Below are 13971 nucleotides of genomic sequence, written 5' to 3' on the forward strand. Positions count from 1 at the left end.
CCCTCAACTACCACCACCACCTGGGACCCCTGATCGATTCAAGCTTCACGGAGTAGGGGGAACCCAGCTCTCTCTCTCTCTCTCTCTCTCTCTCTAGGTATAGTCTTCTGACCCTGACTTGTGATCAGTTATAGCTTTCTAAACCTGAGTTTTATAATCAAATTTAAGTTAGATTTAATATTATCACTGTTTTGTTTGTTTGGCTCCCCTATGGTTATTACCAATAAATAACTTTCATGGTTAAGCTGGTTGCTTCTCCCCCTCCATCCCCCCCCATGGGTTTTTTTTGGCTTCCTCATTCGCTCTGCAGCAACCTAAGCTAAAGATCCCTGCAGTGCCCAAAACTCCTGTAAGGTTTGCTCAGCAAGTGGGTTACTGCCAGAACAATTGTAATGTGAAAGTGGGACTAGGGAAGTGCTGAACCTGGGACATATGAGGGTGGCAGCTTGGAAGTGCTGCTCGACACAGTCTATGAAGTCCAAGGGCATAAACAGGATCAGCTTGGGAGCGCTGATTAACTCGGTCCTCTCAGAAGTGCTCTGTTAATGTGTCTGATTCTGGGGCTGGAAGAACCCAGCCCTGAGGAACCTAAGTCCTGCAGGATAGCTCCACTGGGAGGGAACTTGCAGTAGGGAGCAGAGCTCCGTATGAGAAGAACTTGCAGCAAGGAGAAGTAGAGTTCTGTATGAGAACACAAGTGACACAAGCAGCACATTGATAGAATTATAGGCCACCCACCCCTCTGCTCCAAGAGTAACCTTTATAAATGAGCATACCCCAAAGTAACGAGCAAATCTGGTAACACCATCTCAAAAGGATACAGGAACTGGAAATATTCAGAGGAAGACAACAAAGATGATCAAAGGTAATTAGAGCTGTTCATTGTAGAAAGGAGAAACCTATAGGGTGATATGACAAAGGTCTATAAAACCATGAATGGTGTGGAAAACATGAATAGAGAAGTGTTAGTTACCCTTTTACAGAACACAGAAACCAGGGGTCACTTGATGAAATTAATAAGACAGCAGGCATAATACAAATAAGAGGAAGCACTTGTCAACACAACATACAACTAACCTGTGGAATTCATTGCCATGAGAAGTTGTGATGGCCAAAAGCATAAGTAGGTTCAAAAAAAGAACTGGATAAGTTCATGGTGGATAGGTTCATTGATGGCTGTTGTAAGCAGGGTTTGAATGAGCTCTCCCCTGACATGTAGTGATGAGCTGGGAGGAAAAGATGTCAGGAACTGATCTTGTTCTCATAGACACACCTTCTCTGCCTCGGTGCACAGCATGATGGAGCTGCTTTGTCCAAATGGTCACTTTGGTGTTGGATTGCAAGTCACTTTAGTGTTGGGTGCAGGGGTAATGAAAGGTTTGTGTCCTTGTGCAAGTGAGGGGCAGCAGGGCTGTGCTTGTCCTGCCCTAGATGAAGCGGTCACCCTCAACCGAACTGCACTCACTGAGCAGGGGCTAGGGATACCAAATCCCAGTGAACGAGAGAGGTGGGGACAGGTGTTTGTGGTGTGGGATCTGCCCAAAGAGTCCTAGATGCCATTTGACCCTCCCCCCGCTCCACTATTTAAGGACAGGGCTGATTAGATTCAATTAAGAATCTTTTGTTTCGTTCAGTGATCACTAGAGCTGAAATCTCTGATAACCAGTTCTAAGTGGTAAACTTTAGATCTGCTGGGGGACAGCATTTTCAGAAAGAGACAGTGCATCCTGCACTAGCAATGAGGTCCATCCCATGCTAACTGCTGAAATCATGGAGAGCTGTGTTAAGTGGTGCTACTTCAAGGCACCACAGAGGTTGCAGCAGAGAAGCAACAGTGCAGTGGCCAATGGCAGCACAGTGAACAATGACAGAGCAGCCAGTGGCGCAGTGGCCAAGCGAACAATGAAGCAGCAATGGCAGTGGGCAGCTATGTAGCGTGAATGGTGCAGCAGCAGCAGCTGAGGCATTGCTCAATTCCTTCCCCCCAGGCAGGAAGGGAACTTACATGAATGCCTCTGAACTTTAGGTCTTCACTGACCATGGAGAGCATCTGTGAGTGAGGTGCAGTGAAGGGAGAGGGGAGCGGCATATTAAAGGAACATTTGTTTGTCAGATTTTCACACAAGGTGAGAAACTAAGGCAAAGGACACTACCCAACATACTCTGGACGGCGGGGGGGGGGGCGTTGCTCATGGTCCTGGGCTTTAGAATCATACTTGTGGCATTTTCCCATATTATGCCAGGTTCCTTTCCTCTTTTTATTAATTTTTTTTATTTTCTGTATACAGTGTCAGTGTTTGTGAGAAGAGCTCAGGAGTGGTATTTCATTTTTACAGATTATTGGGTGGGGACTCAAGCTGGTTCTGTGTTGTATTGTTAAGAGGAACCCTTAAATATTGAACCCAGTCCTTTTTGCTAGCAACTCCACCTGCACCCTTCCCCATCACTCTCATGCATCTCGGTAGCCCTACTCAGTCACCCCCCCTCTCCTGTCCCCATGTGTCCCTGCAACCCCTTCCCCTGCAACCCTTTTCCCCATCTGTCCCTGCACCTCCACCTCCTGTCCCCATGTGTCCCTGCAACCCCTTCCCCTGCAACTCCTTTCCCCATCTGTCCCTGCACCTCCTCCTCCTGTCCCCATGTAGCCCTGCACCCCCTGCTCCCCCTCCCCATGGGGCAGGGTGCTGTGAGGAATGGAGCCTTTCCTGCTGACTGAGCCAGCTACCTTCTGTTCTGGTGCCATAGCAGCCTCTGGTGGGTGAAAAGCATAACTGTCACGCCTCTCCAGCAGAATGTATTTTCTGCAGAGGAAAAAAAATCTGTGAGGAAATTAATTCTGCACGTGCACAGTGGCACAGAATTCGCCCAGGAGTAGAAGATGCACCACCTCAATGGCAACAGAAGGCAGGGGATCAGAATCATTATTGTAGTCAGTGGCATTACATCAAGAATTATTCCATTGATGAATTTGGCCCATTTGGCCAGGAATCTTTAAGTACCTATATAGCATCCACAATCATAAAACCTGAGCAATAGTCATAAATCCTCCAAGTATCTTGTGAAGGACAATCCCATCACTGTGCTCTGCTATACCTTTTGTTAGTGCATGTGGGGAGCATGGTGATGGCCCATGGCCATCCTCCTACCTTACCTGGAACCACCCCCTCTGCAGTACTGAGCATTACCATTATCAAAAACCGTGGGGGGAATTTAGGGAGTAAGAGTGAAATTTGGATTTCAGCCAGAACACTGAGGTTAACAATCCTAGTCTTGCAAAAAGTACTGGCTCACTAATAACCAGAAGTGGCAGGATCTTAGTTTTATATCTCAGTGGAAAGATGGTACCTGTGGCAAGTCCCCTACCTGTATCATCCTTGCGTGTTGGTTATATACTCAGTGAGAAGAGGTTCACCTACTCAATCACAAATGCCACTTCCTATGGAATCCTGAGTTTCCTGGGATATGTCCCATCTAAATATGAATCAGGCCCAAATCTTCTAGTCTGAGAGTTGTGATGAGATCAAACCCTGATACTAGGTTGGCAGAATTATATTAATGCATACTTCACACAGAATTTTGGACCCAGATTCTGGAACTGATATTTTCAACAAAAGATTGCATAGATCCCATGATCAGGAAAATCCTGGTGTAACCTTACACCTAAAGCCATTATCAATGCCTCCTTAAAAATGAAATCTAGGGGCCAAATTTTCTCCGTTGTATCTCAACTGGTATCAGTGAAGTTACACCAGACAAGAACTGTAACATGAAAAAGCAGAATAAGCAAGTTCTTTTGGGCAGAGACTGTCTTTTTGCTCTGTTTGTACAGCATGTTGCACAATAGGGTCCTGGTCAATGACTGAGGTTCTAATGCGTTATTGCAATACAAATAAAACATTGGGGGGACTCTTCTGATTCCTCATATGGTGGCTCTCCTGTTAACAGGAATTATGGGTACAAATTGAGATTACAGCCTTCAGAAAGGAAACATTCAATAACTCTACCATTGTTTATTTGCCTTTTGTTTAATTGGTAGTTTAGCTGTAGTTTAATTCCTTTAATTCTAAGCATCTTTTCCCGCCAACAAGCAAAACACAGCATGGCACGCACACACACACAAAAACCCACACCACTCATCTCCCCAATCAAAAATATTCCCCATCACAAGAAATAGTTCCGCCACTCTCCTTGTATCTCAGGACTTTGATTCCTTGCTTTCCCTCTCCTCTCACATCCCAGCTGTTGTCAAATCTTGCTGCTTTTTCTTCTACATCTTCTAATTCCATCCCTTCTTCTCTAATCCTAGAGCTAAAACACCCTAGTAATATCCTGCCCAGACAACTGTAACCTCCTTCTCTCCTGTCACCTGCCAGACACCCTCATTTAACTGACAAGAATGTGGCTCATTCTCACTAAAACCACATAAAATGCACAAAGGAAAAGTCTGAAGAAAAAGGAGGAAGCAAGTAAATCCGCTCAACTCCATGCTCTGATAGGACTCCCACTGGCTAATACATTCAAACAAAACGTGAATGCTTGACCAGAACCTTCAGAAATTCTCTTGGATTGTCAAACTTTAAACATAATATAAATGCAAGTCCATCTTTTAAATATTTGGATTGGATCCTTCACCTCCATTACAGTTCATGAAGCTATTTCACGGAGATTCACTTGTAACTGCACCCTCTGCTGCTTTCACAAAGAATGAAGTAATAACTCTGCTGTCGGTTTGGGATTTCATATCATTCCCTCTGCAGAAGACCTTGTGGTCATAGACTGAGTATTCAAGTATCACTGAACAGACAGTGCATGGAAGATCAAGCCAGCAATGCACAAGAGTTCAAGCATGTTTCTTGGCTTGGTTACTAACAATTTGGGCAGTGCACTGAGAGAACAGTTGAAAAGCAAATTCATTTATACATTGTGTAACGCAGGGGTTGGCAACTTTTAGGTAAGCACCCTGGCAGCTGGACTGGTTTGTTTACCTGCCGCGTCCACATGTTCAGCCGATTGCGGCTCCCACTGGCCGCGGTTTGCAGTCCCAGGCCAATGGGGGCTACGAGAAGCGGCGGCCGACAAACCGCGGCCAGTGGGAGCTGCGATCGGACAAACCTGCAGACGCGGCAGGTAAACAAACCAGTCCAGCCTGCCAGGGTGCTTACCCTGGTGAGCCGCGTGCCAAAGGTTGCTGACCCCGGCGTAATGTTTTCTCCTTGACATTCTTGAGTATAAAGAAATTTTTGTATTTAAAATTGTGCAATTCTCTATCAGCTGGAGGTTATAACCATGTTTTTTATGCCTGAAATAGGGACAACCTAACACTAGTGGGATTCACCCAAAAGAAAACACTCAGTATGAACTTTCTTGGTTAGACACAGAAAACCAAATCCTCAGCTGGACTAAATCAGTATAGCAAGCCCAAGCAAAATTTTGCTGGGCCCAGGACAAACTCATAACATGGGCCCCCATCCCACTCATAGATACACGGGTTCAAATCTACTTACGGGGATTATATAAATAATATTCAGTCAAAGTCTGAATTTTCTTTTCATATTGATGGCTTGTAGGCCTCTGGAAGGGTTCCCCCTTGGATCGGAACCTGGTAACATGTACGCATTTCCCCCCGCCCTTTACTTCGGGCATGCAGCGCAGTCAGTGAAGTTATGGCAATTTACAGTAGCTGAAGATATGGTCCTAAAATCTCTCCCTTTTATTTCTGTTTCTTACCTTCTTTCTTAGTCTCACTGCCACCTGCTATTTTGATTACAACTTGGAGACTTCTTTCCCCTTCAAACAATACTAAACAGAATATAAATCATTTTGTTTGCATGTAGAACTTTTCATATTCATAGTAGTCCTTTACAATAATGAGCTGTAACAAAGCATGTTTTAATATGTTAACAAAGCACGAGTAGTCCCTTCTGATAAAAAAAGCAAAATAAAATCTCTTTTCATATAGAACAAGGAGCAAACAATAAAAATTTACTAGTAATTTAGAATATGCTGTTGACAGACAAATTTCTAAAGCTGGTTTTGCTGCAAAGAGTGCATTTTTGCAGCCTCACCCATTGCATCTTTGACCTGAAACATTAGTTACTTATTATTATTTATATTACAGTAGTTCCCAAAAGTAGGGTTACCAGTTTTGGTTGGATGTATTCCTGGAGATTTCATCACATGACATAATCTGTAAAGATTAATCTTTAATTCCTGGAGACTCCAGGCCAATCCAACCCAAATCAGAATATGGGCCCCATTGTGCAAGAATTAGGGGAAAAAAGTTTGCCTCTTATGAATCCTCTTCCCAGATAATTTAAGTGTGAAACAATGAAATGATGGGTCCAGACACTAAGGAAGATCTTGCTTTTAAATGGTCATTTATGGGACTATGGTTCATCCAAGCAATTTTATGGAAAAGTCACAAGGAAGCCACTGTGAAAGGAACGAAAGTCATGCAAACAGTAAAAGCTAGAAGTTACAGAAAATGCTTTTGGGAACAAGACAATTTCTGTGTTTAGTATAAATAGAAAAAACAGCACATATACTGTGATAATAGGATGAAATTCACTCCTGCGCAGAGGACCAGCATGAGACACATGCATCATTTCAGCCCTGCTGTGCTGTTAGATTCCATTGATGGAATTACAGCCAGAAGCAAAATTCCCCTCTCCAAACCTCACTATATCTCTATTGAAATTCTGCACTCATTCCACACAGAAATGATGAGTCCAGAATACGCAATGGAGCTCTGCAGTGAAGATGTCAAATAGAATAATTACTTTTCTTTGGACCCGTTCCCACGGGATTTATGGCATGGGTTTCAACAGGAGCAGGAGTGGACCCTTTTTGTAGAATCAAGAGTACATTGTTCTTTGTATGAATAATGAATATTAATTATATTAAAATGGCATAGGCTACTAATTTACTACGGTTCTCAGCAGTTAATCTATAAATTTGTTGCTGACCACCAGATATGGGGCCAAATCTCTGGCCTGATTTTGATTCAATGAGATTACAGGAGGTGCAGATCTAGCTTGACTGTGGCCCCTTCTGTTTTACCCTGAATTTTTAACACTAAAATATTAATACAAAATAATCCATGGCTTTCTTCAGTTCACTATTGTGTCAGCAGCACACTGCAACATTGTATTCATGAGGAAGTCACTTAGCTAGCAACGCTTCTCAAGAGGTTGTATGTTTTCATTCTGAACTTCAGAGAAATCATGCTCATTTGAAACTGTATTGATGGAAAAGACAGCCAATCAATGAGTTATACAATTCCAGCCAAATGTCTACCACAAATGTGCTTGGGCGATGGCTGAAAGCAATGTAAAGCCACATGCATGTAAAAAAAAAAAATGAAGCTCCTCATATTTTGCAGTTTCAGTACTTGCCCCTTTTTGAAATGGCATCTTGCAAAGTCTGCCTGCAGCAAACATTTAGGCTTTCAGTGTATATTCACTATTCAAATATATTTTTAACAATCAGAGTGTTGTTGGCAGAACTTTGTAACAAAACCCCACCAAAACAGAATCAACCGTTAAACTATGCTTAGGTAATAGCATGGAAAACATATAGACTCTCCTATAAATTCCACCAGCAACTTCTGAGTTTTGTGTACCAAGAAAGTAACATTCCCAAACATGGCACAAACAATTTTTATCACATACAATGTGAATTTTCCATTATTTTCTTCATTATAACGCATAATATGAGCCCTAGAGCATAGAGGTACTCACACTCTGCAAACAAGTCTGTTTGACTAGCTTTTGCACCTTAAAAATGTACCTTCTTGGGAGCTGTAATTGTGCAACAATACATGAGAAACAGGGTTACACATAATATCACTGTAATGCTGTGGTCCCCAAAGTTTTCAGGGTCACTCCACCCCTTACCCCTTCCACACCAGAAGTGGGTATCTGTCTCTGGGGCAGGGGAGCAAGGAGGGGGAACAAACCAGTGGTAAGGGGCTGAGGCTGAGGCTGCAGCTGGGGTTGGGTCTGGGGCCAGGGCCAGGAACAGAGCCATGACCAGGGGCAGCTCTAGGTATTTTGCCGCCCCAAGCATGGCAGGCAGGCAGTCTTTAGTGGCTTGCCTGTGGGAGGTCCCCGATCCTGCGGATTTGCGGCACCACCTGCAGGAGGTCCGTCAAAGCCGCGGGACCAGCGGACCCTCCGCAGGCATGCCGCCGAAGGCAACCTGCCTGCTGCCCTCGCGGTGACCGGCACAGTGCCCCCGTGGCTTGCGGTCCCAGGCACGCGCTTGGTGTGCTGGTGCCTGGAGCCGCCCCTGGCCATGACAAGGGCCAAGGCTGGTGCGGGACAAGGGCTGGGTGCGGGGACCATGGCCAGGCCACGGTCAGGAGCAAAGGCGGGATCGGAGCCACAACTGGGGCAGACCAGAGCAGAGCTGGGAGCAGAGCAGGGCTGGGTGGCACTCCCTCCCTGTCCCCATGGGGCTGGCCTGGGCCCCACCACACCCTACCAAACATTCCTCCCCACCCACAGTTTGGGGACCTCTCCTGTAATGGCATAAGAAAGAGGGGTGGTTAAGAAGAAGGAAAAAGAGATAAGGGAAGATAAATAGAACAGGAGAGGGAAGAGAGATTTTGAAACTCTCAGTTCCACCTATAATTTTTTCAAAACAATATGAAAACTGACATGCCGCCACCTTGGGATTTCTGACGATTTCACCATTGGAGCTCTCTAACCCCACTACTGTGGAGCTCTTAGAAAATGAAACAAACTTTTTCCAAAAGGACCTTCAAGAAATAGAGCTATGCAGTGGTAGGTGACTAACAAGCATGACGGTAGCTTGGAAGGATCTATTACCCATGATTTTCCCAATCAAAGGAAACATACGACAATGATGCTTTTTACTCTCCAGATCTCCTTTCAACTCCTCGCAAAGCTGAGTATAGTTTGTCCAGCAAACCTCTATCTTGGAGTGGGATGCTTGTTTGTCTGACAGTCATAAATTTAACCCTTTACCTGTACATACCCTATATTCACGGTACAAATGCCTTCACTAGGGCATTCAGCAAAGCACTTAGGCCTCAGTGCAACAAGCACATGCCTCGGTCTCTGAGCCAGCCATCAGGAGCCTGCTGGCTATCAAATGAGAAACAGAAAGGGTCCAAACCCAAAGGTTTCAAACAGGATTGCTTTCATAGCAGTCATGACAGTGTCTGTATGGAATTCTCCACTAACTCAGCATAACCCTTGGATTCTCACACACAGTTTCTGTATGTTACAAAATTCCACATAGATGCTTTGGTGCCAGACCACAAACCCCTCCTACCCTTGTGTTTAGATCTTTGGATATAAGACTCCTTTGAAAAATCTTGCTGTTTGATCCTTCATGTTGTAAATTATTCTTAGATGCGTATGGGAGAATTTTTTAATTTATTTATTGCTTAGGAAGCATAAGCGCTTGGTGACATATTGTCCATGATACAAGCATTATTAACTGAAAAAACTAAATGATATCTATTCCTGAGCAGCCACAATGTAAACAGAAACTTTAACATAAGCCAAGCTGTTTTTTTTAATTTTTTATTGCTGTCAAGTATTTTGAAAATCGAACGGTTATCAGGAACAGGAGATGTAACATCAATTCCAGCATTGAAAACTTTAAGATGGAGTCTTGAGAGCATATAAATAAAAGCAGGAGTGGAAAAGCTTTGTCTTTTTCCAGAAACATTCAGTGTGAATCTTATTTATGGATACAGTGCAGATACTTCGGCATTTGGTGCACAGATAAATTAGACAGTAGATGGAACTCTTAAGTCAACAGTCACCACACAGTGGTATCTGAGATAGCAGGGTTTTTTCCCATGCTTACATAAGAAATATTGCACTGTTCTTATTTAGATTATGATAGCACCACCATGTGTTAGGCATTTGCCTAGTGCAGAGGGAAGACACAGGCCCTACCCCAGTCTAGGTGTTCATCTGTGCAGAGCAAATGCAGGAGCAAAGACCAAAAGATGTACAAAGGAAGGGGATACATACACGAAGCAAAGCAATCGAGATGAAGATATGCATCTCTTATTAGTCCCACCATGATTATTAATATAAATTATCCTCAATTCCTTCTCTACGAGCCGTTATTCATCCCGACCAATCTTTGTCTAGAAAGCCAACTACTTTAATATTTTTTTCAAACGTGTCATAAACAGATGGTTAAGGGTTAATGTCTCTTTTACCTGTAAAGGGTTAAGAAACTAAGTAACCTGGCTGACACCTGACCAGAGGACCAATAGGGGGACAAGATACTTCAAATCTTGGTGGAGGGACGTCTTTGTTTGTGCTTTTTTGTTTTGTTCGTTGTTCGCTCTTGGGACTAAGAGGGACCAGACATACACCCAGGCTCTCCGAAGCTTTCTGAATCAGTCTTTCATGTTTCAAAATTGTAAGTAATATCCAGGCAAGGTGGATTAGTCTTATTTTGTTTTCTCAACTTGTAAATGTTTCTTTTTGCTGGAAGGATTTTTGCCTCTGTTTGCTGTAACTCTGAACCTGAGGTCTAGAGGGGGTTTCCTCTGGTCTATCTGGAATCTGGGTACCCTGTAAAGCATTTTCCATCCTGATTATACAGAGATAATTTTCACTTTTTTCTTTCTTAATTAAAAGCTTTCTTTTTAAGAATCTGTTTGATTTCCTTGTTTTAAGATCCAAGGGGATTGGGTCTGAACTCACCAGGGATTGGTGGGGGGAAAGGAGGGGAGATGGTTAATTCCTCATTGTTTTAAGATCCAAGAGTTTGGATCGGTGTGAAGCCTCTCAAGGCAACCCAGGGAGGGGAAAGTCTGGGGGGAAAGGAGGGGGAATGGTTTATTTCTCTTGTTTTAAGATCCAAGGGGGTTGGATCTGTGTTCCCCCAGGGAAGGTTTTGGGGAACAAAGTGTGCCAGACCACTAAATTCTGGCTGGTGGCAGTGTACCAGATCTAAGCTAGTAATTAAGCTTAGAAGTGTTCATGCAGGTCCCCACGTTTGTACTCTAAAGTTCAAAATGGGGAAAAAAACCTTGACAGTTCCCTACCAATCTTTGTCTAGAAAGCCAATTACTTTAATATTTTTTCAAACATGTTACAATTTTCTACCTAAACTGTCCCCTTTCCTCAGGACCACTCCTCACAACTTCCCTCGAAAGTGAATCAATCTCTCACTCTATCCCCCTGCGGCTCCTTCCAAGACTCTTCCCCAGCCTCTCTTTTGTTGCCGATGATCTGCTGGCTAGCATATAAATATATCATATTAATAATATGAATTATCAGCACCATACATAGATTAATATGCATTAGAGAAACCATAACATTAAGCACAAATACTTGGAACAGTGATATAGTCTAAACTGGTCTATACCATAATCCTATTTGTTTATACTAATTATCCCATAAACTCCTTGCATTAGCTGAAGTAAGCATTTGGCATAAGCAGATAGGAAACTTGTCCAACTCCAAGATACACTTGTTCTATGTCTTAATACAAGCTAGGAAAGTACCTTCTCAGACCAGTACCTGGAATGCTAGTATCCAAAACAAAGATAAGGAAAGAACAGAACAAGTACAAGTTAGGGAACTGGGACAAACTGATAGTTGGGTTTTAGTGTCATGTAAAGAGATATAACTTGTAAAATCATTATATAAATAATACCAGCTGAAATGTATAACTTTGGGAGCACACCTTCTGCATAAGGTAAATGTAACATCACTGCATGGGGCTGTTCTTTAGAGTGTACCATATAGAACCCTTTCCTGTGCCATATTAATAACACCTGACTGACATTGCTTATTTGGTCTTTTGAGTATATTTCATAATGAACCAAAGTGTGGTCACGCAATTGACTATACAATATTTAGTTTGGAAAAGAGAAGACTGAGAGGGGACATGAGAGCAGTTTTCAGGTATCTAAAGGGTATCATCAGGAGGAGGGAGAAAACTTGTTCACCTCTAGCCTCTAATGATAGAACAAGAAGCAATGGGCTTAAACTGCAGCAAGGGAGATTTAGGTTGGACATTAGGAAAAGTTCCTAACTGTCAGGGTAATTAAACACTGGAATAAATTGCCTAGGGAGGTTGTGGAATCTCCATCTCTGGAGATATTTAAGAGTAGGTTAGATAAATGTCTATCCGGGATGGTCTAGACAGTATTTGGTGCTGCCATGAGGGCAGGGATTGGACTCGATGACCTCTCGAGGTCCCTTCCAGTCCTAGAGTCTATGAATCTATAAATCTATTAATTTATTAAACACTTGCACAAGACTCCTTCCTTAGACAGATTAGAAATTAGGAAAGCTTCATTTTGGTGAGTTTGAACTGATATATCAAGAGAACTGCACAACTAAGCCACTCTGAACTGTGTACCATTACCTGTTACACCGCTACCTCAATATAAACGCCACCCGATGTAACATGAATGTGGATATAACACGGTAAAGCGGTGCTCCGGGGACGGCGGGGCGCGCACTTGGTGGATCAAAGCAAGTTTGATATAACATGGTTCACTATAACGCAGTAAGATTTTTTGGTTCCCAAGGACAGCGTTATATCGAGGTAGAGGTGTATTAACTCATCTAACGTACTCTGGGAGCAAACTGCAATTTAAATGTTGTGGTATTGCAAAATGCTGCGTTGGGCAAGTTAATTTTTTTAAAACCACACAAACCGGAGTGATTGTCTACTGATAAGAGATAATATTTCCCATTTCATTTGAATAGATCTACACCATCTTGGGCAAGTGTGATCAGGAATCTCATGTGGTTTCAGTGGTTCTTTTATATCCTGTTTTCTGCATTCACTGAAGATTTCACATTTAGAAAGATATCTTGCCTTTGACAATAGATCTCAGGCTCTATTCTTTACATTCTCAATCCCAGATGGCACTGTGGATTGTTCTTACCATTGCTGACCTCCTGATGGGCAGAGTACTGACATGATGTCTTTACCGCATCCCATCTCTACACAGTTATGATCAACGCATGCACGTGGCATCCTTGGCACCTTGGTCTTTTTCAAAGGACCATTGGAACACTTACTGTTATCAGCAAGTCACTTGCTGTTGTGCGCCTAAATGCGATCCACAAGTATAAAATTGTTATCTTCCCCAAGAATTTAGGGCAGAAAAACTGCAAGAATACTATACCATGGTGTGGAATTTCCTAATCTGTACTGAACATTGTCCAATGGTTGCCACACTATAACCTGACGGACCAGGGTTAGATAAGCAGCTTTATAGAAACAGAAAAACATACCTGTTCTGTGTCAGCCACAGAAGAGCAAAGATGGGGTTCACTCTCCTGCCACAAATTTCATATCTTCCATTTCTTCTGACGGCATTTGTTCATTACAGCCTCTGCTCTGCGTGGTAAAAAGGGTTCACCATGTACCTCCCCCCTTCAGCTCTCCTCAACAAGGTCATTCTGTAACTATTGTGTCAATCTTTGAGGTCTTCTTGATGCTCCATCACCTGCACCTACTTAAATCCTTGACTTTCTCGGCCATTCTCCAAAGGTGTCTGAAATAATCTGGTTTTTTTAACAGCTCCTCATTCAGATTTTATTAGCCTACACACATGTATAATTTATGTATGCTAATCTGAACTTAATATAGCCTTCAGGTTGGCCCTGCATACCAAGAAAGTTTTGCACAGGCCCTTTTTGAAAATCCCACTAATCTCAGTAAATCCAGCAACTTTGTTACAGCCAAACACACCTACTTTTGAAAATTCATGGGATCTCACTTCAACCCCAAGATCCCGGGCCCCAAGGCCTATTTGTGCCTACCCTCAGTTTTGAATTTTTTTTTTTAGATTGTATAGAAACTACCAATTTGCCACTTCACAATCTAGTTCTACAGTATTCAAGCACAGAATGTGAAATGCTGTTCTAATATCACTTTTTCGAACAAACTATTAATTCCTCCCTATTCCTGAGGCTTTTAATTCATGTTCCTATGTCATTGTACTGT

This window comes from Gopherus evgoodei, chromosome 4 (assembly GCF_007399415.2).
Source record: "Gopherus evgoodei ecotype Sinaloan lineage chromosome 4, rGopEvg1_v1.p, whole genome shotgun sequence".
In the NCBI taxonomy this organism is placed as follows: domain Eukaryota; kingdom Metazoa; phylum Chordata; order Testudines; family Testudinidae; genus Gopherus; species Gopherus evgoodei.